The sequence below is a fragment of the Pinus tabuliformis genome, chromosome X (assembly GCF_031772625.1).
Source record: "Pinus tabuliformis cultivar Carrire ecotype Pingquan chromosome X, CPIR1, whole genome shotgun sequence".
NCBI lineage: Eukaryota > Viridiplantae > Streptophyta > Pinopsida > Pinales > Pinaceae > Pinus > Pinus tabuliformis.
In genome coordinates, this window is record NC_142308.1 from 1,747,003,883 (window position 1) to 1,747,009,633 (window position 5,751).

The following is a 5,751-nucleotide window of genomic DNA, read 5'->3' on the forward strand; positions in this document are numbered from 1 at the left end:
CTGAACATCCTCACTTGGAGGATAGGGTCCTGATCCTCTGCCAGCAGAGCATCCATCATTTTACTTTTCAGATTTGTAATCTTAATTAACTGCTTCCATTTTATCTGTACTGATAACTTAGCGTAAGAATCACGTATACTACATCTTTTTAATGCTTTTAGAATTAAGTACATACAGTACGCGGTAGCCTTTGGAATAAAAAGACTTTCCCAGGTTGACAATTAATGTGGTACTTGAATGTTTAATCAATAAACAATTCAACTAGCCAACACCCAACACTGAAAACAACCAAAGTCTTGATCTATTACATAAATTGGATGGTTCCTTAGCTGGTCAGTCTTACAAATAGTATGTGAAAATCTTACCTCTCTATATAATCTCAACTGCTCTCCTCCATAAACAGGAATAGTAGCATATGACATTTCCATCTATAGAGTTCCCCCTAGTTTGGCACAACATGACCTAGAAAGGAGCATTCCAAACTTGGGAGGGATATTTGTGACAATAATATCAAGTACTACACTCTTTACTGGAATTTGGGCAAGGGTAACCACTAGATCCTTAATCAGTCCTAAACAGGGCACCCTTTTGGAATCAAACGTGTATAGGTCATGGTAGGATTTAGTGATATCGATTTTCAAATGGTCCATGATGGATTTTGGCATAAGGTTGTGTGATGCTCCTGAATCAAGCATACAATTGTATAACATGGAGTCATTTGTTTTAAGAGTTACATAGAAAGGAGGCACTATCTCATATATCATGTTTGAACTAGGGCCAAAGACTGCTGCTGGTTTTTCATCTTGTAGACTTATGACATCACCTTCAGCATCAACCGAGGTATTTTGAATCCATTTAGTGACTTGACTTTTATAACTAAGGTTTTTAGAAAGTTCTGACAATGGAATTGGGATCTTAACCCTCTCCAATTCTTTTTCAACATTAAATGGAGTCAAAATGTTTTTACCATCTTGGGAAGTATCAACTGGCTGATTTAATGGCTGAATAAGAGTTGTTTGAGCTTCAACAGTTTTGGTATGTGGTTCAATTATTGGAGTTTCCTTTGGAGGTCTCCCAGGACTAGATCTAGGTCTAAGATCATACCTCTTATTTAATTCTGCAATTAAAAATTCAGAAAAAGCATGATATTTAGATACCTGTGCAGCTTCCTAGTCCTCTTGAACCTGATTCTTTTGTGAGAGAGGAACAATGGTTGTTTGATTGGAAGAAGAATCCATACTATTAATATCTTTAGTAATTGTCATAGTATTATTGTTAAAATTGGCAATTAGGGCTAAACTCCATGTGGGTCATCTTATTCATGGCTGATAATATTTTTATTAGATTCCTATCATCAAGAGGTGTAGGATTGATCTCAATATCATCCGATTCCAATAAGTATTTATGGAGATATGATTTTATTTTGATTATGGAATAATTATCAAGCCAACTAGCAACCCATGTAGGCTCAAAAGCCCAACAGTCGCATCTATTCAATCATCAACAATTGTGTATAAATACAGGAGGTCCTTTCCTCATTTTGACACACTCATCTCATCACATCACTCTCTCTCTCCTGTGCAGAAAAGAGGCTCTTCTCCTACTACACAAAAAGGGACTCTTCTCTCACATGTGTGGAAGGAAGGATGTAGATTTAGGGATGCAACTGCAGATGAGAATTTTGACCAGTGTTGACCATCTTTCTCTCTCTATGAACTACACTGTAGGTGGATCTAACTCTCCTATGAAAGCCACATTTTTTGGTGGTGGAAGCAAGTCAATCCGAAGGTCGGTTTGCAAGATATTGTCTACCCTAGTTGAGGGCTAATCTAGGGTTTGTTGCTGCTAATGTAAATCAGATTTCTGTACTATTTCTCTCTGCTGAATTACTGAAGATAAAAGAAGATTTGATCAAAGGGTTTCCCCTTATTGGGGTTTTTCCTTGGCTAGCCACCACATCTTGTGTCTCTTGTCTTAGCTTATTTTCTGTCGATCGTTTAATGTTCTATCTGCACTTTACTTTATGTACATGTGATGGCAAATCTGTGGATAATAATAAGAAAGATAATTAAATTGCTATAAGCATAGAACATACCATAACTTAACAATTATCGTTAGGTTTTTGGTCATCTATTAATAGAGGAGTAGGAACCTGTTGATCATTGGTAGGTCTCTGAAGAATTTGTAGTGGTTGGTTTCTTTTATGCTGACTTTGATTTTGGTTTTGAGGTCTAGCAACTGTTTGTTGTATGTCTTAGGTTGGGTCTCTATCTTTGAAATCCTATTTGATATGTTTCTAAGAAGAGATGTTATTTCATCTATTTTTGAGTCTTCTGATCTAGTCTTAGAGGAACTAGAGGCTTCTTGAACAGATTTGAGTTTTCTTTGGGGCTTTTCTTCCTTAAGTTTTAAAGAATTTGAGGCTTCCTTATTTGCTTCTACTTCTATAGCATTTGTTTGCGTATCTTCAAGATTTCTTGAATTTCTCTCACGTAGCATAACAACAAAGTCATGATTGAAAGCTTTAGAAAATCTAGACTTAGGTGCTGCTACAGGAGGCTTACAATCAGTAGGTATTTTGTGATAGAGTTTGTTGAATCTATTGATGAAATCTGAAACTGGTTCACCGAAGTTCCTTTTAAGATCTTCAAATTCTACGAGGAAGTAAAGAGGATCCTTTTTGACACCCCACTGATTTTTAAATATGGTTGTAAGCTCTTCCCAATTTCTAATGGTAGCTACTAGTAACTGCCTAAACCAAATCCTCACATTTCCTTCAAGTGATTGTACAAACAATCTCATATAAACATTCTCTTGCTCAATATTCGTATTGTCTGCAAAATCTAGTAAATCTTGAAGATGGTCCTCAGTTGAGGAACCAGTTTCTCCATTGTACTTGGGAAGGTATTTTAAATACCTAGCTGGGAATGCCTCAAGGTTATTAAGTAAGACTAAGGCAACATATCTAGCATGTACAATAGGTCGGAAAGCCATGACAACAGGTGGTGTATGAGGTGCTTGAGGTATATGAGATGCTTGAGGTGTATGAGGTTGTCCAAGTGGAGTATGAGGTGTTTTGTGGATGTAGAGGATGAAGAAGAAGTAGAGAAAGAAGATGGTGATTTAGGGGTAGATAAACTAGTTGGAGGTGAAGGAGGAGGAGATCTCCTGAAAGACTTCAAAGGAGTCTTAAGAACTAGCTTTGGGACCTATAAAGGAATACCTTCTTTTGTTTCAAAGAGAGGATTGGAATATATAGAAAAGGTCTCCTCATATTGTTTGGAAGAAGAAGCTTCAGGTCGGTCAAAAATGGAAGGAAAATGATAGGTGGTAGGGGATATGAAATCTGTGGGTTTATATTCTGGTAGATTAACACCCAACTTAGATTTAGTTTTAGGTGATCCTAGAGGTAGTATGGGTATTGGATGAGATTCTAATGAATGAATAAGGTATGTTGACTTAAAATCAACTCCTCTGTTTAGAAGTTTAGAAACCCTAGGTGATAATGGGAGTAATCAGGATCATATGGGATATTACTATAGGGGTCAAATGATTCTACTTCTTTATATTGTAGGACTGAAGAGTAATAAGAAGATGATTGGTGGTGTCCCCTTTTAGAACTGGCTTTTCTCAGAAGCCTTTCAGGATCTAACAGAGGTTTAACTATGTCAGCTTCTAAACAAGATCTGGTATGTTTATAAGGTTCCAGCTTGGGAGTGTGGAGTTGTCAAGGTGAACGATTTTAACCTTTCTAAACCTTTAATCACCTTTAAAGGAAAAGAATGAATGAATATCGTTGTCCCAAGGGAAACTTTAATGAAATTAGAATCCCCGGCAACAGCGCTAGTCTAATGTGGTACCTCTGAGATAGTAGTAGGTCAAGCTACCAATGCCAAAGCATCTAAAATAATTATTTTGGGGGTTTTTGGTTTTAGTTTTGGAAGACCAATGAATGAAGACAGATGTAGAATTGAAGTAATTAATCCTTTGGGGTATATTAATATCTCAGTAGAGGGCTGCTATAAGACTTTACACAGTGATATAGATCAAAATAGTGGTGAGTAGAAGACAACAAAAAATATGATTATCATAGTTTCCAGACTGTAAAACAGAACAATCATAAGTAGGAAAACCTTCTGAACTACGTTCAAAAGATTCAAGGCAGTATACTTAAGCTTACACAAGATGCTGGTGATTTATTGATTAGAGGGGATTAGCTACACAGACAGTTGCATTAATCCAATCTCTTAATAGATGATCACTTCAGGATCTTATAGGAATCAATTGAAACTCTAATTGTTCCTACCTAGATATCTCTATAAGTCATAAGCATATGAAGAAATAACATAATGATTGAAAACTGGAAAAACTTACAGGATAACACAAAACTGTGTAAAACCAGATTCAGAATCCTCTGCTTTATATTAAGGTTCCAGAAAGACTGAGTACTTCAAGTGTCTACAAAATCTTCTTTCAAAGGTGGCTTCCAGGTTCAAAGTAGAACTAATAGTCAAGACTTTATAAGCAATGAACTATGAATCTTCAACTCCAAACCATTTACAACTCTAGAAAAGAGTTATTTATACAATAATGAAATTCAAGAAAAGATCCTGAGATAGATTAAGGTTTTTAGGAAAAGAAATATCTTCATGGCAAGAAGATAGGGGCAGCTGTTTGAACTGCTTCTTGTTGTCCCCTTTATTCAGGTTGTGCTAGCTTTTTGTAGGATATTTTCGCCCTTTAAGCTACTTGGTTGTTCACATTCTTCATGCTGGCCAATTGTTTTCATTTAACCTTTTATCTGATATTGTTTGAAATCTACAAATATCCTTTAATCTAGCTGAGTGACCTTTACTATGCTCCTTTCTACTTTATTGCGCATTTGAGATTTTTACTGTGTTTTTCATAGTAAATCGCTCATTTTGTCTTCCAACTGTTATGTAGGCTTATTTTTATAAACCTAGAACAACAGTCTTCTTACCTGCAAAACACATAAACTGTTAAGAAAAACTCAGGTGACTGAAGGTCTTCAATGGCTCTGATGAGCTTGAAAGGCTATCGAAAGGAGTCTGGCGCATATCAGAGGGTAAACAATGGCTTTAATGGCCGTAGAGGCATAATGGAGGTTGCGCTGTGTAAAACAGGCAAAACAGAGAAAAAATGGCCTTTTTATGCATTAAAAGGGAAAAACAATTAACCCTTGAACTATCGGGCGAAGGTGAACAGTGGTGGAAAGAGTATGGAGGGATTAATCATGGCAGGAATATCTAAATTATGGGTTAAAACAGTGATTAGTGGTTTAAATGGAGTTTCGGGTCATTTGTTCGTTTAAATCGAAAAAACGATTTAACATAGAAAACCTTCACAAAACGCATATGGGCGGACTTGAATTTGTATTAACTCTGGCGGATAATGATATCGGGTCCGGGTTCAAATCGGATATCGCAATTGGATTTAGGCAGGGGTAGGCCTATCGCAAAGGAATGCGATAAGGGGTGGATGCGATATGGCGGTAAACTGCAACATATATCCGGTCGGGTCCGGGCTTACATCGGATATCAGAAATCATAGTGGTGGGAGGTATATACGTCGGACGGGATGTGCGATGAGGCCAGATGCGATATGGCGGTAATATGTAATATATATATGCGTCGGGTCCGGGCTTCCATATCGCAGTCGGGGATCGCAATACATGGAGGGTTATGCTATAAGTAGGACTGCGATGGAGGGCAGATGCGAAATGCAATATAT